The 23,969-nt window shown below is 39.5% G+C and overlaps 1 long non-coding RNA gene across 5 annotated transcripts in view; it reads left to right on the top strand.

The window, feature by feature from the left end:
* LOC118970945 (uncharacterized) overlaps positions 1-23,969 on the top strand; it is a 46,177-nt gene that overhangs the window by 1,510 nt on the left and 20,698 nt on the right. The gene's annotated exons all lie outside the window — the stretch shown is intronic.

The raw sequence follows: 23,969 nt of genomic DNA, 5'->3' as shown, positions 1-23,969 counted from the left end.
GGTAGATGATTTTAAGCAAACAAAGGATTCTTGGCAAAAAGTAATTGGGCCCTCCCTGAACTGCTTAGTTAATTTTATCAAGTGTTGTATAAAAAAATGCTTTTTTCTTTCTCCAGAAGCAGCAGCTGATAATCATATCGGATCATCATGTTTTGCTCAGGGTTAAGATAGTTTTTCTTTTTCACAATTTATATATATTCCAGAACATTGAATTCGAAGGTACCTAGTCCATCTCTCTGCCCTTTGGAAGAACAGTTCTAAAATGCAGTCTTAAAACTTGCCAGAGGGAGGGAAGTCTTGCCTTCTTTTAAACACAGTATAGTAGTGTTTAAGACCAGAGACTCTGGAATTTGCTTTGCTGCTTCCTAGCTATGTGATATTGAACAAGTTAACTTAACCATCCTATGCCTTGGTTTTTTCACTTTACAATAATAGGACCTACCTAATCTGGCCCTTGGGCGGGTTAAATAATATGCAAAACCTCAGCATTGCCTGGCACATAGTAAGTGCCGTATGTATTCATCATTGTATTTCTGGGTTTGTGTGTGTGTGTGTGTGTGTGTGTACTTTGCATTTTTAAAAGTCTTTAGTTTACAGATTTACAAAAAAAAATCATAAATACAGGATGCTTATGACCAGTACTGCAGTAGAGAAGAAACAAGAAGCTACCAGGCATCTTTTCATCTCTTGCTTACACAGTCTCCTCCTTTTCTGTCATCAGTTTCAATCAGTCATGCAAAATATTTTTCCATTAGTAACCAATGTAGTAGTAGGATTTGTGTGTTTATGTAGTGCTACTTTCTGTAGTGAACAAAATTATACTTTAAATATTTTAGTCTTGAGTTGATTTTTCCACTGATGCATTCAGAATTATTTGTTACTGTTGTTTTGGGGCAGCAGTATTCTTTTCAAGTACCAAGGAGAAAAACATGTGAAGTAGAAGGGGGACTGGCCTGGGGACCCAGGATTGCTACATGCATGAAGTTAAGAGACTTGGATTTAAATGCTGACAGTGCTTTTCAGCGATGTCTTTGAACAAGTTGTTGAGCCTCTTAGAACCTCAGCTTTTCCATCAACAAAATGGGGGTCTTAGTAAGTACCTTATATAGAGTTACATTATCCGATCTAAAATAACCTTGCATAAGACACCAAGAACAGTGCCTGGGACATTGTAGACCCTCCTCACAATTCAGTGGACATGACTCATTTTCTCAGCCCATATCAGATTTGACTCCTCTGTCATATCTGGTACCATGAATTTTCCCTTGAATACCTTTCTTTTGGTTCTCCTAAGAATCTGGCCATTCTTTCTTAGTTATTTTCACTTCCTCTCTTCCTTGACTGTTGGTGTTTTCTAGGATTCTGTGCTGCTTATTTCCTTCTTACTCTCGTCCCTCCTTGTGGGGTGATCTCATGGATCTTCCTGGTTTACTTAATCTGCATACTGATGTTCTCTGCCATACTTGCCTCAGCTCCAGAACTATATATTCAGTTGTGTGTTGGATATTTCTACTCGGTATTCCAGATTCCACAAGAACTGAGTTAATCATCTCTCTCCTGCTCCTTATAAACCTGCCTTCTAAATCCTTTGAGTTCGTTGGCAGAACAACTGTCCATCCCATTAACCAAACATGAAACCTGGATAAATTCCTGACATACTCCCTCCTTTCTCCATATCCAGCCAGTGCCATCTGAGCAGAGAACTGAATGACCAGGGGCCAGTCCTGGGAAATTCCAGGGGAAGACCTATGATGGAGATGAAACTGTGCCTGCACTTACCATCACGTAGTGCTGACCACATGCCCAGATTAGCCTGATTCCCGTATGCAGTGATGTTGAGAGGATAATTTATACATGAAAGCACTTAACAGATCAAATAAGGAAATACATTTGCATCATTTTAGGCTTGACACAAGACCGTTATCACTGACAGTATTTCCAAACAAAATGCTGTGAGGTTGTGAGTAAGAAGTGGTTTCATTGTAGCCCCTCAAATTTGTTGTTGTTCTTCCTCTTAGTTCTTTGGAGGGAGCAGGGAAGATGGGCAGGTGGGGTGGCGGGGCACAGAGTTTCCCTAACTTAGCTGAAGCCCATCTGAGTTTGAAGACTTCCTGCCTCTTTGCCTTGTTTTGAAGACATTTGGATTTGGGATTAACAACACTACCATCTCTTCTTAAAATTTAGGTAATTTTATATCCCATGTATTTTGTTACTAGATATGTCTTTCAGTAGAGAATAAGTAGAATTTGGTCTTAATATTCAATTTTATATTTTATATGCTAATTAAAAAATAAGATTATATTGTCTAACTACAAAGATTGACTTAAAAAATTCTGTATTTGTACAAGAATGGGACTAGATCACACAAAAACAGTATTGATCATTGGAAGCAAAAGCTTTCTGTTTACCACAGTGAACACTGCATCAGAAAGGATAAATATGATTTTCATCTGGGCTCCCTAGCTGGTTCCTGGTACTTGGTGTGATACTAAATAGTGGTTACATGTGAATATTGGGTTACATGTACCCTGGCAGCAGACCCCTGCCTCATGTATCTTTGTATCACCCACACAGTACCTACTGATGTCCTACACATAGGCCTGCAGTAAATACTGGTTGAATGACTCAAAGCTGTTTCTGTGCAGAGGCGGGTACCTGAATACAGTGATACTGACTGCATATCAGCTACTGGGGCTACAGTCCCTGGGTGGGGGCTGTGGCCTCCTTTGCCTTCTCAGTTCTCTTGATCACCTGCGGTTTAGAGTTTCCCTTTCAGAACCCTCCCCCTTCCCCCATGTTGGATACTGGTTGCCCCTTTGCTTTCCCTCACTATTTCTCCCAGCGATTTAAGGCTATTTACAGTCTGCTGGTTCTGTGAGAATGAGGTACTTCATCTGGGAGGTACTACCATACTCAGTGGCACTGCAAATAGGTTTTTACTGACTGATATCCAGGCTCCCCAAGTCATTGTGCCGTTATACTGATTGTGAGGCACCATCTGTGGTCTTGATGGCTTAATGAATTAAGGGCTCATAAATGTAGCTGACATCTAAATTAGGTCCAACTCAAAGTATGGACAGGATAATAGTCTCCTTTGCCGGAATGGATGGACAGTTACTTTCATAGCTCTGGGAGAAAAGTAGATAATACGATGCTTTTGCTTAGGCACAGGAACCTGCCTGCCCTGTTTGAGGGAAAACCACAACAGAAAGATAATCTGCCTGACCCAAGTTCACTCAGTGAACCAGCAGTTTAGGTGCTAGCTGTCAGAGTCCTTCTGCTACTTTGCTCTATGAGGGTCAGAAGAATTTTTCAAGATTGATGAATATTTAAATAACCATAAAAAGGAGCCAGTAACCTTGGCCTGTTGCCTGGTAGAATATGGCTGATCAGAGGGAAATCACAGGCAGTGAGATGGCTAAGTGTTAAATGTACTGTATAGATTGTGATTTCTTTAGAAATTGGGTGGGCTGTTGCTCAAGGGCAGTTCACCAATAGTTTAAAAGACCTGTAAACACTTCTGGCTAATTTGTTCTTAGCTGGGATCTGGAATGCTTGTGATCCATGGGCTATAGTGAGTTGTGCCTGACCTGGTCCGTAGCTAGTAATGTCTTACCCCAGAAGCAAGGAGAGACACATAGAGCTACCCAAATGGCCTGCTGTGAAACAGCAGCAGCCTGTGCTCAGTGCCTACCGTTCGCTAGTCACATTGTATGTACTTGACATACAAAGTGTCTTTGATCAATAAAACAGCACTATATTATTATCCCTATTTTACATGAGGAGGCTGAGGTTCAGTACGGTTAAGTAACTTGCTTGGGTTTCCATAGAGGCAGAGGCAGGGTTTGGATCCAGTCCTGGGCAGCTCATGCTCTTTCTGGTATGCTGCATTGACTCTCTCTGCTCTCCTTTCCCTGCCTGTGCCTGCTTTCTCTCTTACCTTCTGTTTCCCCTGTCAGGATCCTTATCCATTACAACTTTTGTTTTGAAAAATGTGTGCACAAACATGCACTTTCATAGCTATATATCTATATTTGTAGGTAGATGTAGATATTTATCAATATAGATAAAATTAGGAAAGATATACTCAAATGTTAATGGTGGCTTTATCTGAGTAGAATTTGTGGTTTTCATTTTTATGTGTTTATTAAACTATTTCATTGTTACCAGAAAACAATTTTTTAAACTCTTCATGTCCTTTCAATTTCATATGCCCTTCCCTTTGTGCATAAAATCTTTCTTTAGGCTGATGCTACCTCTTCCTCTTTTGAAACACACTCCCTTTCCCCAGCAATCTGTATTTTCCTTGGTCATTTCTAGCATTTCCCAGGGCCCACAAATTCAGAGTGGAAGAGTCAAGAAGGCACAGCTAAAGGAAAAAATAGTAACGGAATAGTTATGACTCCAGGCTGCCCCAGTTAGGAAAGCTAGGGTCTTCCTGCTGCGCCCCCATGTCCCATACAGATGTCCCTTCCCATCCCTGTGGTCTTTGCTCTGTCTCTTCCTCACTGCTGTTCCATGACATGAGTCAGCCACCATGCTCACGCCGGTGTTAGTGTGTGACGCTGTCCTTCTCCTATCATTTGTACTGAGCTAGGCCCCATTTTTCCACCAGGCCCCACACAGTCCACATGGTGCCTCTCTTCCTCACTTTACTGAAGTGGGAAGCAGGACCAACTCCCACACAGGCTGTGCTTTTACCCCTTCCTCTTATTTCTTAATTTCTGATAAAACATTGTGTGATAGCTCCTATGTTTGAATTTTTCTGTTTTTTGCAGCACCCCCTCCCCTGCCCCTTATCTAGAGGAATTTATACTGAGCTAGGTCAAGAGTCACTGTAATCTGGCCCAGTCTTTCCCCCTCCTTAGTCAAAGAGCCCAGACAGAAGCATGCACAACTGCTCTCTCTCACTCTTATCTGGGAGACCAATGGGAGATATGATTTCTTCTATAATTTATTCAAGTGTCTTTCTTCTGGGCAGCCTGTCAGCCTTCATCTCACTGGTTATTTTCTTTCCAGAGGCCTGTTTGGGTACCCAGACCTGGAAGTCTGGTGGCCTGCTCTGACATGCCCAATTTGAGCAGACACACAGAACCAGTGCTCTTTAGGCTTTTATTCTACTGTGTCCTCCTGCAAGCCACTTCATAAGCTTCTATGACCCTTGGAGAAGAGCTGAGCATCGTTCAGCTTTGTATGCTCTGGAACAACTGGCATAGTTTCATTGGAGAGCAAGGATTCCAAAATCTTACAGAATGAATAAAACCTATTGAATTTTATGCTCTGCTTTTCTCCCTTAACATTACTGCAGCTAACAACCAAAAAGAGGTAAACAGTCCCACTTTGTTCTGTACTAAGTATATCACACTGATTCTGAGTCCATGATTTATCTGAGTTTTAAAACATAGAGATATAATACACATATCACAAAGTTCACCCTTTTAAAGTGTATAATTTAGTGTTTTTTTAAATAAATTCATTAAGTTGTGTAACCATCATCATGTCCAGAACATTTTTATCATGCCAAATACGGGCAGCACCCATTTATATCACTCCCTATTGCCGCCTCCACCCACCAATAAGCAACTACTAATCTATTTTCTTTATGGGTTTGCCTATTCTGGACATTTTGTAAAAATGGAATCTTGTAATATGTAGAATTTGTATCTGGTTTCACTTAGCACAGTGTTTCCAACGTTCTATGTTATAACATATATAAATAGTTCATTCCTTTTTTGATGGCTAAATAATATTTCACCACGTGGATCTACCACATTTTATTTATTCATCAATTGATGAACATTTGGATTGCTTTTTGTTTATTATGAATAAAGTTAATGTAAACAGTCATGTACATGTTATTTTTTCAATTTTCTTGAGTATATACCTAGTTGGATCATATAGTAACTCTGTGTTTAACTTTTTAAGGAAGTTGTTCTCAAATTTTTCTACAAAGTAGCTGTTTTATTCCCAGCAGCAGTGTATGAGAGTTTGGATTTCTCCATATCCTTACTGACATATGTTATGGTCCATCTTTTTGATTATAGCTATGTTAGTGGGAGTGAAGTGGTATCTTACCATGGTTTTGATTTGCATTTCCTTGGCTAACAATGTTGAATATATTTTCATGTGCTCATTGCCCATTTGATATTTCTTTGGAAAAATGTCTATTCAGTTTATTACATATTTTTATTATGATAGGATATTGAAGATCATCAAATGCTTTTTCCAAATTTACTAAAATGATCAAGTAGTTTTTGTCCTGTATTCTGGCAACATGGTATATTATATTGGTTGACTTAAGAATGTTGAACCAATGCTGCATTCCTGGGAAAAAATCCCAATTGATCATGGTGTATAATCCTTTTTTTTTTTTTTTTTTTTTTTTTTTGAGAGGGCATCTCTCATATTTATTGATCAAATGGTTGTTAACAACAATAAAATTCAGTATAGGGGGGTCAATGCTCAATGTACAATCATTAATCCATCTCAAGCCTAATTCTCGTCAGTCTCCAATCTTCTGAAGCATAACGAACAAGTTCTTACATGGTGAACGAATTCTTACAGAGTGAATAAATTCTTACATGGTGAACAGTACAAGGGCATTCATCACAGAAACTTTCGGTTTTGATCATGCAATATGACCTATAAACCATCAGGTCAAATATGAATATTCATTTGATTTTTGTACTTGATTTATATGTTGATCCCACATTTCTCCTATTATTATTATTATTTTTATTTTTAATAAAATGCTGAAGTGGTAGGTAGATGCAAGATAAAGGTAGAAAACATAGTTTAGTGCTGTAAGAAGGCAAATGTAGATGATCAGATGATCAGGTGTGTGCCTATGGACTAAGTATTAATCCAGGCTAGACAAGGGCAGCAAGACATCCACGGATGCAGAAGATTTCTCTCAAAGCAGGGGGGGTGAGGTTCTGAGCCTCACCTCTGTTGATCCCCAAATTCTCACCTGATGGCCCCCCTGCGACTGTGCCTGTCTTAGGTTGTTCCTCCCTTGAGGAATCTTACCAACCTCTGGCTAACCAGTCATCTTCCGGGGCCATACAGGGAAATGTAAAGTTGGTAAGTGAGAGAGAAGCCATATTGTTTGCAAAGGTTAGCTTTTTACTTCTTTGCAGATTTATGCCCTGTGGCTTCTATGCCCAGCACTTGTCTCGAGGTATCTTTACCACCTGGAGGAATTATGATACTCGGTAAATTCGATATGAGGCACGAATTCTATTTAAGGTTTGTAATTAGGAAGGAAGAAGAAAAGCTATAGATGTAGCATATGAAGGAAACTTGGGAGGATTGATTATTTCTTTGACATATCTTCTTGTATAGTACCTTAAGTATGTATAGGTTTTAAACTACTAACTAATTTGCACACACATATTAACATAATAGGAATACGGTGACATAAACAAAGCAAATCTATAATTACCAGCCATCTCCAGTGAAGCCAAGAAAACCATTTAGGCACCCTAGGCATTTGTGAAAATTTATCTATAATATGATGGATATTTTCCAACTGTACTTGAACCATCAGACAAATTAAAGCAGCCCATTTCTGGGATCTGTTCACATCCCATATGTTCTTTTAACCATAGATAGTCTATAGCCATAAGATTTTGGAGTGCTACAACTTGCACCCCTCCCAACTCCTGGTTGAGTTCCAACAGTACAGATCCAGTCAAATTCGTTGTCTCACTGTATGCACATGCCAGCCTAGACATCTCCCTCCTCCTTCTTATGGCAAGTCCAGGAGACGGTGGGCTGGATGCAGCCACAACCGCAGCATCGTCCGGATCCCTGTGGAGGCTTTTTGATGATCATCCCCCGGCACGAGTCCTCCAGAGAGTGCTGATGCCGGAAGCTCCTCCTCATATCGTATCTTATTTCATTTTCTGGGTATCCAAGCTAGGCCTTGATCTTCTGCGTAGAAACAAACAGACCCTTTGCCCACACTTTGACATGCCCTCTATACCACTGTGCAGAACTCATTGGAGGTCAGCACACAGTAACTGCTTTTTTTTTTTTTTTTTTTAATTAAGAGAAAGGAATATTATCAGAAAAGAGTACCTCCATAGCTGATCATCTGACACCCTTTAAGTGATCAACATTAAGGATATTTAAAGCATGCGTTGATCTTTCATTTACCAATAGTTTTATCCTGTTAACGAGTAATCCCCTTTTCTTTCTTTCTTTCTTTTTTTTTTTTTTTTAAAATTTTTAATCTACCCTTACATGAAGAATACTATGTTTACTATGCTCTCCCCTATATCAGGTCCCCCCCAACAACCCCATTACGGTCACTGTCCATCAGCTCAGCAAAATGTGGTAGAGTCACTACTTGTCCTCTCTGCGCTGTGCAGCCCACCCTCCCCTTTCTCCCTCCCCCCCATGCATGCCAATTAATCCTTTTTATATGTTGTTGTATTTGGTTTGCTAGTATTTTGTTGAGTTTGTGTGTGTATGACCATATCTACAAAGGATATTGGTCTACAGTTTTCCTGTAATGTCTCTGTTGGGTTTTGGTATCAGGTAATCATGGCTTCATAGAATGAGTTGGGCAGTGTTCCTCCTCTGCTGTTTTTTGGTAGATTTTGAGAGGATTGGTTGTAATTGTTCTTTAAATGTTTGATTGAATTCACCAGTGAGGTCATCTGGTTCTTTTTTTTTTTTTTCTTGTGGGAAGTTTTCTGATTAAAAATTCAATCCCTTTACTTACAATAAATCTATTCAGACTTTTTATTTCCTTCTAACAGTTTTGGTAGTATCTTTCTAGAAATGAGTGCATTTTATCTAAGTTACCTAATGGCTTGGCATATGGTTGTTCACAGTATCCCTTATAAACCTTTTTACTTCCTTTTTATCATCCTTTTTATAATCCCTCTTTTACTCCTAATTTTCATAATTTCAGTCTTCTCCCTTTTTTCCCCTAGTCAGTCTAGCTACAGGTTTGTCAATTTTGTTGATCTTTTCAAAAATCTACTTAAAAAATTTTTTTTCTATTCTATTTCTATTCTCTTTCACTCATTTCCACTCTTAATATTTATTTTGTCTTTCCTTCTGCTTGCTTTGGGTTTAATTGGCACTACTTTTTCTAGGATCTTAAGAAGGAAGATTAATTCATTGATTTGAGGTCTTTTTTCCTTTTTTAACAGGCATTTACAGCTTTACTTTTCCTTCTAAATATTGCACTTGCTGCATCCTATAAATTTTATGTGCTTTTGGTGTGTGGCGGTGGGGGGGTCATGGGGAAGACAGTGTAGCACAGAGAAGTAGTGACTTTGTGGCATCTTACTACACTGATGGACAGTAACTGCAGTAGAGTATGGGGGGGGACTCGATAATATGGGTGAATGTAGCAACCACAATGTTGCTCATGTGAAACCTTCATAAGAGTGTATATCAGTGATATCTTAATAAAAATTAATTAATTAAACATTTTTTTTACTGTGCTTTGTTTTTGCTTAATCTCGAAGTGTTTATAGTTTTCCCTGTGATTTCTTCTTTGACCCATTGGTTATTTAGGAGGGTGTTGTTTAGTTTTCATATAAAAATTGTGAATTCCCCACATTTCCTTCTGTTACTGATTTAATTTCATTGTAGTCAGAGAACATACTTTGTGTCATTTCATTTCTTTTAAATTTATTGAGACTTGTTTTACAGCCTAACATATGGTTTGCCTGGAGAATGCTCCATGTGCTCTTGAGAATAATAATGTGTTATTGAGTGGAGTGTTCTACTTATCCAAGTTCTTAGGTATTCACTTTTCACCTCGTAAATTCTTTCATCCTTTGAGTCCCAGGTCCAAAGGATTTCATCAGTCAAGTCTTTCTTAATCCATTTTAACAGCTAAAACATACAGTTTCCTCATTTGAACTTCCATCACCCATAACTGTGCTATATGGGTATGCCAATACTCATAACTATGGTATAGTTTTTATTACAAGTCCGTCGTTCCGTACTCTGATGTTACAGGTTTCTTTGTCTTAACTGTATTTCCATATCTCTGAAACCTAACTTCTAGTAGTAACTTTAAAGCATGCCATTGAAAGGATGAAAAAATTTGGTGTTTGTTGAACACTTTAAATATTGAGCCCTAGGCTATGTACTGTAGAGACTGGAGCAGGAGAAGAAAGGCAGTGCATCCTGCCTCTGGGGACCTGAAGCTTAGTTAAGACAATATATCTACATGAGAAATCTGTAATACAGGATCTTACCAAGTACCAAGATGAGGGCTCTAGGAGTTTGGGCTTGTCCACTTTGTCTCTCTTTCCACGCATGGGAAAGGGACTTGTAGAGTTGTACTGTTAGAACAACCCATAGGTCTCGGTCTCCTGATTATCAGCTTTCAGTCAGTGTAGACTCCTCTGGAAGCTGCTGATCCAGACTCTTGGACACCCTTACTCACAGGAAGAAGGCCCTACACTCCCTGGTTAGGATTTGGTAATGGCTGTTTGTCAACTTCAGGCACTAAGAAAATCAAACTGCTCGTTAGCTGCAATACACTCTTCAATCTTTTCCATAAAATAATCAATAAACCTGAAAGAATACGTATAAAGTCAACAAGGAAAGGAAAGAGCCCTCATCAAAATCTTCAATCCCAGGAGGATAGGTCAAAGGATACTTAAATTGCATTTGGATATCATGTAAGGAAAGTCAGATCAACTTCATCCTGAAAGAGTACTTCTGAGGGAACAAAGGCGAATTACTTTCTGAGGCCTATTACTCTCCTAGAGCCTACTTGTATAGGAAATTTCTGGAAAGATAAAAAGGAATGAGATAAGGAGAGTTGAATTCATCCCACATACCAGCTGGGTACTTTATCTAATTCAGGGTAACACTGATGATTTCTGGGGCTAATCAGTATCCTTGGAGATTTCTTGTCAGGAATACAGTCTGATGAAGATTTTCAAGCCAGAATGTAAACTCTTTTCTCCAGTAACCTCTCAAAATAGAAATATATTAGGAAGTAAAATTATACTTTGAAGTACAATACCTGCAATTTTGGTGGTACACATTAAATAAAACAGGAGGATGATACAAAGGCTGGCCCACAGTTATAAACTAAATGAGTGATATCTTTAATACAATCATCATGGTCACCTTTATTGACAGCGAGTCAGAATACTACTAGACAGGACACTTCTAAGAGAAGGAATGTCAAGCCACCTATTCGTGCAGAATTAGAGAATATACAGAGTAGGTCTGGTGATTATAAATAACAGACTTGAGTGGGATGGAAGAATGGGCAAGCTTTGGATGGAGAGAAGGGAAGAAAATGTGAGGGTCACTGAGAGGGCTACAGAGGTTGGAATGTGTGAGATATACTATTTGATCACTGCAAAGTGAAGTAAAGCAGGGACATGGCACATGCATGCATCATGATTAATTTTTCTTGCCTATGAACAAGTCCTAGTTTATTCTTTTTATTTATTTTTATTTTTCTATTATTAATTTACAACTACATGAGCAACATTATGGTTACTAGACTCCTCCCATTACCAAGTGCCCCCCATAAACCCCATTACAGTCACTGTCCATCAGGGTAGTAATATGCTGTAGAATCACTACTTGTCTTCTCTGTTGCACAGCCCTCCCCGAGACCCCCCTACATTATACATGCTAATTGTAATGCCCCCTTTCTTTCCCTCCCTCATATCCCTCCCTTCCCACCCATCCTCCCCAGTCCCTTTTCCTTTGGTAACTGTTAGTCCATTCTTGGGTTCTGTGATTCTGCTGCTGTTTTGTTCCTTCAATTTTTTCTTTGCTCTTACACTCCACATATGAGTGAAATCATTTTATACTTGTCTTTCTCCACCTGGCTTATTTCACTGAGCATAATACCCTCTAGCTCCATCCATGTTGTTGCAAATGGTAGGATTTGTTTTCTTCTTATGGCTGAATAACATTCCATTGTGTATATGAGCCACATCTTTATCCATTCATTTACTGATGGACACTTAGGTTGCTTCCATTGTAAATAGTGCTGTGATAAACATAGGGGTGCATATGTCTTTTTGAAACTGGGATCTTGTTTTCTTTCGGTAATTTCCTAGGAGTGGAATTCCTGGATCAAATGGTATTTCTATTTTGAGTTTTTTGAGGAACCTCCATAATACTGCTTTCCACAATAGTTGAACTAATTTACATTCCCTCCAGCAGTGTAGGAGGGCTCCCTTTTCTCCATAACCTCGCCAACATTTGTTGTTGTTTGCCTTTTGGATGGTGGTGATCCTTACTGGTGTGAGGTGATATTGTGGTTTTAAATTGCATTTCTCTGATGACTAGGGATGTGGAGCATCTTTTCATGTGTCTGTTGGCCATCTGAATTTCTTCTTTGGAGAAGTGTCTGTTCAGGTCCTCTGCCCACTTTTTAATTGGATTATTTGCTTTTTTGTTGAGGTGCATGAGCTCTTTATATATTTTTGGTGTCAACCCTTTATTGAATCTGTCATTTATGAATATTCTCTCCCATACTTTAGGATGCCTTTTTGTTCTATTGGTGGTGTCCTTTGCTGTACAAAAGCTTTTTAGCTTGATATAGTCCCACTTGTTCATTTTTCCTTTTGTTTCCTTTGCCCAGGGAGATATGTTCATGAAGAAGTCACCCATGTTTATGTCCAAGAGATTTTTGCCTATGTTTTTTTCCTAAGATTTTATGGTTTCTTGACTTAGATTTAGATCTTTGATCCACTTTGAATTTACTTTTGTGTATGGGGTTAGACAGTGATCCCGTTTCATTCTCTTACATGTAGCTGTCCAGTTTTGCCAACACCAGCCGTTGGAGAGGCTGTCATTTCCCTATTGTATGTCCATGGCTCTGTTATCATATATTAGTTGACCATATATGTTTGGGTTAATACCTGGAGTCTCTGTTCTGTTCCACTGGTCTATGGCTTTGTTTTTGTGCTAGTACCAAATTTTCTTGATTACTGTGGCTTTGTAGTAGAGCTTGAAGTTGGGAAGCGAGATGCCCCATGCTTTATTCTTCCTTCTCATGATTGCTTTGGCTATTCGGGGTCTTTGGTGGTTCCATATGAATTTTAAAACTATTTGTTCCAGTTTGTTGAAGAATGTTGTTGATATTTTGATAGACATTGCATTGAATCTCTAGATTGCTTTAGGCAGGATGGCCATTTTGACAATATTTATTCTTCCTAGCCAAGAGCATGGAATGAGTTTGTTTCCGTTTGTTAGTGTCCCCTTTAATTTCTCTTAAACATGTCTTGTAGTTTTCAGGGTATAGGTCTTTCACTTCTTTGGTTAGGTTTATTCCTAGGTATTTCATTCTTTTTGATGCAATTGTGAATGGAATTGTTTTCCTGATTTCTCTTGCTGTTAGTTCATTGTTAGTGTATAGGAAAGCAACAGATGTCTGTGTATGAATTTTGTATCCTGCAACTTTGCTGAGCTCAAATATTAGTTCTAGTAGTTTTGGAGTGGATTCTTTAGGGCTTTTTATGTACAATATCATGTCATCTGCAAATAGTGACAGTTTGACTTCTTTACCAATCTGGATTCCTTGTATTTCTTTGTTTTGCCTGATTGCCATGGCTAGGACCTCCAGTACTATGTTGAATAACAGTGGGGAGAGTGGGCATTCCTGTCTTGTTCCCAATCTTAAAGGGAAAGCTTTCAGCTTCTCGCTGTTAAGTACGATGTTGGCTTGTCATATATGACCTTTATTATGGGTTTGTCATATATGGCCTTTATTATGTTGAGGTACTTACCCTCTATGTCCATTTTGTTGAGAGTTTTTATCATGAATGGATGTTGAATTTTGTTGAATGCTTTTTCAGCATCTATGGAAATGATCATGTGGATTCTGTCCTTCTTTTTGTTGATGTAGTGGATGATGTTGATGGATTTTCGTATGTTTTACCATCCTTGCATCCCTGAGATGAATCCCCCTTGATCATGGTGTATGATCCTCTTGTTTTATTTTTGAATTTGGTTTGCTAATATTTTGTTGAGTATTTTTGCATCTATGTTCATCAGAGATATTGGTCTGTAATTTTCTTTTTTGGTGGTGTCTTTGCCTCGTTTTGGTATTAGAGTGATGCTGGCTTCATAGAATGAGTTTGGAAGTATTCCTTCCTCTTCTATGTTTTGGAAAACTTTGAAAGGAATGGGTATTATGTCTTCTCTAAATATCTGATAAAATTCAGCGTTGAATCCATCTGGTTCAGGGGGTTTGCTCTTGGGTAATTTTTTGATTACCATTTCAATTTCTTTGTGGGTAATTGGTCTATTCAGACTTTCTGTTTCTTCCTGGGTCAGCGTTGGAAGGTTGTATTTTTCTAGAAAGTTGTGCATTTCTTCCAGGTTATCCAGTGTGTTACCATATAATTTTTCATAGTATTCTCTCATAATTATTTGTATTTCTGTTGTGTCCATAGTGATTTTTCCGTTCTCATTTCTGATTCTGTTTATGTGGGTAGACTCTCTTTTTTTCTTGAGAAGTCTGACTAGGGATTTATCTAATTTATTTTCTCGAAGAACCAGCTCCTGCTTTCATTGATTCTTTCTATTGTTTTGTTCTTCTTGATTTTATTTATTTCTGCTTTAATCTTTTTTATATCCCTCGTTCTACAGACTTTGGGCCTCATGTGTTCTTCCTTTTCTAATTTCATTAATTGTGAGTTTAGACTGTTCATTTGGGATTGTTCTTCTTTCCTGAGGTAGGCCTGTATTACAATATATTTCCCTCTTAGCATGGCCTTCGCAGCATCCCACAGATTTTGCAGTGTTGAATTATTGTTGTCATTTTTCTCCATATATTGCTTGATCTCTGTTTTTATTTGGTCATTGATCCATTGATTATTTAGGACCATGTTATTAAGCCTCTGTGTGTTTGTGGACTTTTTCATTTTCTTTGTGTGATTTATTTCTAGTTTCATACCTTTGTGATTTGAGAAGCTTGTTGGTACAACTTCAATCTTTTTGAATTTACTGAGTCTCTTTTTGTGGCCTAGTACATCATCTATTCCTGAAAATATTCCATGTGCACTTGAAAAGAATGTGTATCCTGTTGCTTTTGGATGTAGAGTTCTATAGATGTCTATCAGGTCCATCTGTTCTAGTGTGTTGTTCAGTGCCTCTGTGTCCTTACTTATTTTCTGTCTGGTGGATCTATCCTTTGGAGTGAGTGCTGTGTCGAAGTCTCCCAAAATGAATACATTGCATTCTATTTCCCCTTTTAATTCTGTTAGTATTTGTTTCACATATGTAGGTGATCCTGAGTTGGGTACATAGATATTTATAATAGTTATATCCTCTTGTTGGACTGATCCCTTTATCATTATGTAATGTCCTTCTTTGTGTCTTGTTAGTTTCTTTGTTTTGAAGTTTATTATGTCTGATACAAATAGTGCAACTCCTGCTTTTTTCTCCCTATTAGTTGCATGAGATATCTTTTTCCATCCCTTTACTTTCAATCTGTGTATGTCTTTGGGTTTGATGTGAGGCAGCATATAGATGGGTCTTGTTTTTTTATCCATTCAGTGACTCTACGTCTTTTGATTGGTGCATTCAGACCATTTACATTTAGGGTGGTTATCAATAAGTATGTACTTATTGCCATTGCAGGCTTTAGATTCGTGGTTACCAAAGTTTCAAGGGTAATTCCCTTACTATCTAACAGTCTAATTTACTTCACCTCGTATGCTATTACAAACACAACCTAAAGATTCCTTTTTTTTTCTCCTTTTCTTCCTCCCCAATTCTTTGTATGTTACAAATCATATTCTGTACTGTTTGTCTATCCCTTGGGTGACATCTACGTAACCTTAGGAATACTTCCATCTATAGGAGTCCCTCCAAACAAAAAAGTTTGTTTGTGGGAGGTAAATTCTCTCAGCTTTTGCTTATCTGAAAAGTGTTTAGTCCCTCCTTCAAATTAAATGATAAGCTTGCCGGGTAGAGTATTCTTGATTCAAGGCACTTCTGCTTCTTTGCATTAAATATATCATGCCACTCCCTTCTGGCCTGTAAGATTTCTGTTGAGAAATCTGATAGCCTGATGGGTTTTCCTTTGTATGTGATCTTTTTTCTCTCTCTGCTGCTTTTAAAAGTCTGTCTTTATTTGTGACCTTTGCCACTTTAATTATTATATGTCTTGATGTTGTCTTCCTTGGGTCCCTTGTGTTGGGTGGTCTGTACATCTCCATGACTTGAGAGACTATCTCCTTCTCCAGATTGGGGAAGTTTTCAGCAATTACCTCCTCAGTGACACTTTCTATCACTTTTTCTCTCTCTTCTTCTGGTACCCCTATTGTGCAAACATTGTTCAGTTTGGATTGGTCACACAGTTCTCTCAGTATTCTTTCACTCTTAGAGATTCTTTTTTCTCTCTGTGCCTCAGCTTCTTTGTATTCCTCTTCTCTAATTTCTGTTCCACTTACAGTCTCTTCTACTACATCTAATCTGCATTTAAGTCCCTCCATTGTATGTTTAATTTCAGATACAGAATTTCTTAATGATTGAATCTCCATCTTAAATTCATTCCTGACCTCTTGAATACTTTTCTGTTCTTCCGTAAACATGTTTATAATTTTTATTTTGAACATTCTTTTAGTAAGATTGGTGAGTTCAGTTTCATTTGACCCTTTTTCTGGGGTTTGTGAGATTTTGGTCTGAACCATGTTCTTTTGATGTTTTATATTTCTGTGTGGTTTCCTCTAGTGGCCAGAAGTCCAGTCTCTGGAGCTGCTCAGCCCCTAGAGTGAGGTTGAGGGTCATAGGGGAGCGAAGCTGGTGCCCGGGGGGAGGATTCCTGATTCCCATCTGCCGTGCCTGTCTCCAGTGTCAGAGCCAGTGGTCCAAGCACACAGGTGTAAGCCTCTGTGCTTTGTGTTTTTAGCTGTTTTAGGTGGGGCCTACCTTTGACTGGCCTGATGCCTGCACAGTGACTGCCGGTTTGCGAGCCGGTACTGTTAGGCCAGTAGGAAGATGCAGCAGGCTGTGAATCACAGTGGGGGGCCTCAGAGCTGAGTAGCCAGCCAGGGAATGGAGCATCTGAAACTCCTCAAAGTTCCCAATCTGCTGGGCAGAGCACGCCCAGACATCCTTGTCCCCCTATCCATTCTCCCGCGCAGCAAGCTCTGCCTCACCCCTTCAGCTGCTAGGAAGCCTCTCAGACAGCCTGCCTTTCCCTTGTTCCAGAGCGGCCAGGTGTGGATCCTTTCCTCCACAAATGGCCAGAATCTGTCTCTCAAGTACTCTGCCTGTCCCAGCTCCCAATCCTCCAAAGCACCACACAATGTAGGTTTCTGCTCCCAAAGCAGACCTCCAGGGCTGGGTGTTCCATAGTCCCAGGCTTCCACCCACTCCCCGCTCCGTTTCTCTTGCTCCCACCGGTGAGCTTGGGTGGGGGAAGGCCTTGGGTCCCGCCGGATCAAGGCTTTGGTACATTACCCTGTTTCGAGAAGTCTGCTCTTTTCATGAGGTCTATATGTAGTCTGGTGCTGCCTTTTTTCCTGTTGTTGTTTTAGGGTTAGGTGTATTAACTGTATTTTCACACTGTCTGTCGTTTTAGGAGTTCTCTGTCTCACCTTTCACACCGCCATCTTGAATCTCCAGGCCTAGTTTATTCCTTAACTCAGCCATTAACATGTTGTTCTCCCTTCGTCTAGGGAACAAACCTCCAGAGCATAGCCAGGACAGAGAACAAACCTCCCGAGCATAGTCAGGACAGAGAACAGACCTACAGTGCTAATGAACCAATGTGTCAGTTTTGATGGATAAAAAATGCTGATATAAATCAACATGACAAGCCTATTCTTAAGATAAAACTTCAAAGTAATTAATTATTAACCATTTGTATATATCATGCCTTATACCGACCCCTACCCAAAAGGTTTTATAAAAACCCAAAACTTAAATCTTTAAAGCGCACCTCTCCTTTGAGTTTGACTACACTCCACTTTCTTTGAGAGTGTACTTTGCTTTAAATAAAACCTTCTTGCTGCTTAGCCTGTTGCATTTTGTCTGTGAATCTTTCCAAGCCTGTTGGGAAGTTTATAGGAGACCCCTTTCCATCACTGGTGCTAAGTATATTTGTTACTTTGTTATTTCATTCATGCCTTAAGCTCAAGTCTTTTCTCTCCCCTGTTTTCAGATGTAGGAAAGCAGCTGCAGAGACCTCTCATTGCGGAGTCTTGCATGTTCTTGTTGCCTGGGTGACCTGGACGGGACTGCAGCCATATAGTCATGTTCTTTAGCAGCCTGCCTGAATGTCTCCTTTGCTTTATTTTGGAAAGTTCTAAGATCATAACTTAATCCATCCAGTGTTCTGAGGCTCCCATAACTCTCGGGTGGTAGGGATGTAATTCCCACACCACACACATCCAAGTGGACATTAGATACCAGGTGACCCTGGTTTTAGGAGTTGGCAAGGGATTTGTCCTATGCCAAGCAAGAGTTAAATGAAATTTCCTTTCCTTCATCTGATCTTTCTTGCTTTTCACCACATGCATAACTGCACAAATAAATAAGCCACTCTTCCTGGCACTACTCAACTTTGATACCTGTTTTTACTTTCCCTTTACCAAATTCCTTTTTACTTGTACTTGTTGAACCTGTTCATGAATTCTTTCTCTTTATCAGAGTCCAGGACCTCCCGGGTTGAGGTTTCACTTAGAGTGCAGGGAGATACCTCCCCAGATGGGACTGCCTGGCAACAAAAGTGCCTGGAAGGCTGCAAACCTTGTCTTTGGACAAGGCAGAGGAAAATTGCTGTCCATGTGCCTACATAGATGTGTTAAGACTCTTACAGCTTTTAAGCAAGATTAGGTCACTAGGTGCAAATAAGTCATCCTCAAGACTCTTTGTGCACTAAGCAATAGTCATTATTGAGTTGATGACTAAGGCAATCTGGATATGACTTATCAGGAATTCTCTGCCCAAGGAGGTCAGAGGAGAGAATGGGAGTGGTGGGCAGAGAATCATGGGCAGTTCTGGGCAGGCCAGAGTGAGTCATCTGCTCCAGGGCTGACACCAGGAAATCAGGCTGAGGGCTTTTGCCTCTGCTGCTCATTCCCTTCACCTTTATCCCAAATCCCAGTTCTGTCAACTCTCTCATTCTTTGATTTTTCTGACAAAAGGCCCTGGAGTTGGAACAACTCTAACTTTATAGAGAGGGATGCCAAGGTCCAGAGAGGAGAAATGATTCACCCTTATTGCAGCAGCTCATTTTTTTCAGAGCTGGCACTAGAAGGGCCTCTTGGCTACCAGCCCCTTGTTCCGGCCCCCACCATGTCACTTTCTTCTTCGAGCGCCAGCCAACAGGGGACACAGGAGACATGGTGGAAATTTGAAGGGGATGTCTCTCAACTGTGAAGTGTTGCAGGGAATTTACAGAGAGGCAGGAGGAGTTGGAGGGCAGAGGCTGATCTTTCAAGACCCTATTCTCAACAGAAAATCCAGTTTCAGGTTGCATTCTCTAAAATTTAAACTCTGAGCTAACAAACTCTGTGACCCTTTCATAAATCTCTAATATTTTACTAGACAAATACTGGGACCTCTTTTCAAGATATTTGTTTTCAGTTCCCCTTTAAAAGTTTTTTTGAAGTTTGTGAACTTAAAACAAGGCCCAGTTTTTCTCCCCTGATGAACAGGATGAGGTCTCATCTTTCCTGCTGGGATGTCCCGAGGCAGGAACATTCTCCTCCTCCCATGACCACAGGCAATTATGGAGGGAGTCTTAAACTGAATCCATTTTGTATCACAGGAAGAGTGCAGTTTTCATAGGTAAAGAATTGCAAGTGCTGGTCTCTGATCTCTGGTGAGTGAGCGCTCCCCCCTTCCTTCTGTGATGCAGTCCCTACAAATGACAAAATAATGCTTTTAAATTTTGTCTCTACCCTGCCCTGCAACAATTTGGCATAGTCACCAAGATAAGGAGCAGTACAGACCCCAGGAAGAGTAGAGATGTAATGCGGGATGAAATAAGTGCCCACTCGGTGAGACCCCTTAGTGTCTTCTGTGTCCTCCTCCAAGTCTCTCGCCGCCTTCCACAGCATACTGGTATTAATGTATCCAAGTTCTGACCCTGGGCTGGCTTAGAAAGGCCTTGTTGCTTCAGGCAAGTATCAGAAATCTGTTTTTCTACCCATTTGACTGTCTCGCCTCTGTTGTACCCCTCTCCTCTCAGATCCCTCAATATCATGTGCATTCTGTTTCCCCTCAGGCTAGATTAGTGTCCTTTTGATGTCATCTGGCTGGAGGGAAAGCCCAGCTTTCCCCAAGTCAGTTAATTTTAAACTTCTTGGCCCCTCTTCCTTATAATTTGGGATTGGTGTACCAGCAGTGACCCAAAACTTCTGGTACTGATCTTGGGACCACTACTTCCTGAAATGTTTAAGGCAAAAAAAAAAAGTGAACTCTCATCCTGGCCAGACTGAGTCAGAGATCTTATAAAGTAAAAAGCTAAGCCCTTAATTGCCACTGGGAGAAATTACAAAACCTCACTAAGAATATTGGTAAAATTCTCTTCTAGGAGGTGTTTTATGTACCTTTAAAAGGCCTCAGATGGCAGAAGATCAGGCCCTCCTACCTTTAGAGGAGGTGTGCCAATTGTCACTTAATGCCTCCTTGCTCCTGATGGAACGTTCCTTCTTTGCCAGCAGCCTCAATGTGAAGCTTTATCAGTAGGGGGTGCTCGAGGGTAAATTTCATCCACAAGCGCAGGTGCTTTCCTGCCCTCTTAACTTCTGCCTACTGTACCCCAGCTGTTGGGTTAGTTCTGCCTGTCAGCCAGCGCCCATAGTTTCCTGCTTGCCAGCCTCAACGGCTGACTGTACAGCTCTGGCCCCGGGCAACCCGGTGAACTTCTGCCATCCATTGGCAGCAGTCACACCCTCTCCAGTGAGGTCTGGGTCCCAACCTCATGGAGGAGCTCCCTCCACTTCCAAGTTTAGTTCCTTCTTTGAATACACTCCCTCTGCCTTAAGGTATTTTTTCAAGTTCTCTTTTATTCTCTCATAGTGGTTAGTTCCCTTTAAAGTTAAAATTCTTTATATTAAACTTTCCCTATTCAAATGACTGTGGTTACTGTCTCCTGACTGTCCTTCTGTGGGTCATGATGCTGATTTTACTAGCGTTAAAAAACAAAATTTAACCAGTCTATTTGGAGATTTAATTGGCTTTATTAAGTAATTCATGACTGGGCAGCATCCCCTCGACCAAGCACAGATGCTCGCAGGAGTGTACATCATGGAAGGTTTTTATAGGCAGGAGAGTGTGACAAGTTATAGAAAAGATTAGGGATTGTTTCAGGAAAGGTCACCCTCACTTAGGAGGAAGAGCAGGGGACTTTATGCAGATTATTTCACCAATGGTTAGGAAATTCCTGATTGATTGGTTTAAAATCCCATTCCTGGGAGAGGCTAAGACTGTCTGTATTAAGCCCAGGTGTGATACTTGGCCTAGCAGAAGTGACACCATGTTGGGCCTGTTTTTCTTTTTAATACTATTAGGTCAAAGTCTTCATAAATTCAAAATCAACTGAGCATGTGAAAATACATGGTTCCTAATATCACTGGAAATTATACATAATGATTTAGAACTGGCTTATTAATAAGCCAGAAATCATATTATTAATTTTATACTTAGAATTGGCATTAAATCGTTGTATGGTTTAATGGTAGTGAAATAAAACTCTTAACAAAACCTTGGAGACTGAGATTTCTGGAGTAAAAGAGCAGATTCTCTCTTTCCCTCTAGTATCATTGGCACTAAGAACAGTCCAATAGCAGAAAGCCTCCACCTTTTAAGACCTCAGGACCATCCATTGTTAGAAATCTAATGCCCTCAAATTGAAAAAAACTGCACCAGTCCATCTATCCAATGAAGGAACTCTTATCAGCACACACAGAATGCATGACTGGGTGACTCAAGACCGGTACTGGGCAATGGAAATAGATGGTGAGCCACAAATGTGAGCCACTTATGGAATTAAAAATTTTCTAATAGCCACATTAAAAAAGTAAAGAGAAACAGGTGAAATTAATTTTAATAATACATTTTTATTTAAACCAAAATGTCAAAAATATTGTCAAGATATAATCAATATTAAATATTAGTGAGATATTTACATTCTTTTGTATACTGTCTCAAAATCTGGTGTGTGCTTCATACTTGCAGCACTTCTCAGCTCAGACTAGTCACATTTCAAGCACTCAGCAGCCACATAGAGCTAGTGGCTACTTATATTGAGCAGTGCAGTTCTAGAACATGTTTGATCACACACACTTAATGGCAATGACACTGTGGGAGAGAGTTAAAACAAAAGAAACTGCATAAAAAATATTGGGCTTTATTCTGGAGTTTTATTGATACAATTAATATTGTATTTTTAAGTCATTTTCTTGTATTAAGATACAAATTAATTATGTGTATTTTAGGAATCAAGATTTTTCAATATAAATAGGAGGTCTTCACAGATTCAAGAATTCTATTAGTAACGCTTTGCATAACTATTGAGCTTGTTAATCATGTTGATATTAACTTGTTTATTGATATCATGAAGAATACAGAAACTTAAATATAGCAGCTAGGAGACATTTTCTGACTCAAAAGGATTATTAGTAGAATGAACCTAGAAGTCCAGACCTTGAATCAGATGTAGCCATGTAAAATATCCAAAGTCCAATTGCATTTAATTTTTAAGATCCTCAGGATTTATATAGTCCTATGAATATGAAAGAAGGCACAATTCCCTCAGGTCTTCATGTCTTAAAATTAAATGCAAAAGACATTACTATGTAACATCAAATTCAAGGATCTCGAGAGATATTTACATATCTTTACTTTTTAATGTAAAGGTATTTACATATCAACATGTACATTTATATAAAGATTTCAAAATTCAATCAAGTATCCAACTTGGCTAAAAACCACATACTTTTAAGGAGAAAAAATATGTAACAAAATGAAGCTAGGGAAGTGTCTAGGTAATCATTCCCCTATTTATGTATTAAAGTATGTATTTTCTTTTTTTGTGGAGTATTTTAAAGCAAATATCAGATATTGTATATGTTCAACCAGTTATTACCCTCTTGACATTATGAATCATTAACATAATCATATATAGAGTTTAGTGCTTCCCATGGGATCTAAAACAAGGTTCTTAGCCTCCCAGCCCAAGTGCTAGTAAGTAGTTTCAGGTCACTGGTATGTTAACTGCCTTCCTCAGGTGGTAAACATTTTTTAACCCGGGAAGCTTTAGAATAAAACATAGAAATATTTAAGAGAAAAGATCCATTGGTATTAATATTTTTTTGTGTTAAGAAAGTGGCTTTGCATATTTGATGTTTTACATATTTGTCACAGGAATGGGGGTTTTGTCTGATAGAATGACAGCGTGATTTGAAATGTTGGAGCAATATAGATTTTTTATTTTAAGGTGAAATCTTACTGAACTAGTCATAATATTGAAACAACCTGGAGATCTCTAGATGCCGAATATTTATAAGTTTATTGCTGCATTGGATTTATAAGTATGAATTTCTACCCAGGAAAGCTCTGTTTACTAAGTTAAAGCAGTTGAAGTACACAAAAGGAAATGCGGTGAAGCAGTCCACCGCATACATACAGTTACAAGCACCCTGGTCCCTGACCCCTCCTCCCTTCCCCATGTAGGAACAACCACAGAGCCACACAGGATGGGACCCCAATATAGAAAAGGCTGCCTGGACACTAGCAGGTTGCCATCCTGTCTTATCTATTTATAGCTTCCACCAAGATGGGCCACCTGTGATCCCCAGGTCCCTCCTTACTCTCCCTGACAGCTTAGCACACAACTGGATGAAGGAGCATGAGAGAATAAAAAATGTTAGGCACACACCTGGATTTTTTAACTTAGTGGTTTTTCCTTGTGTGCCCTGCTTTTCTTCTGCCACTGGTAATGTGGGGAAGCACCCTCTTAAGAGATGTGAGGTTAGGAGCCATCCCTGGGT

The sequence above is a fragment of the Manis javanica genome, chromosome 3 (genome assembly GCF_040802235.1).
Source record: "Manis javanica isolate MJ-LG chromosome 3, MJ_LKY, whole genome shotgun sequence".
In the NCBI taxonomy this organism is placed as follows: Eukaryota; Metazoa; Chordata; class Mammalia; order Pholidota; family Manidae; genus Manis; species Manis javanica.
This window is presented reverse-complemented; position numbering and strand designations above follow the sequence as displayed.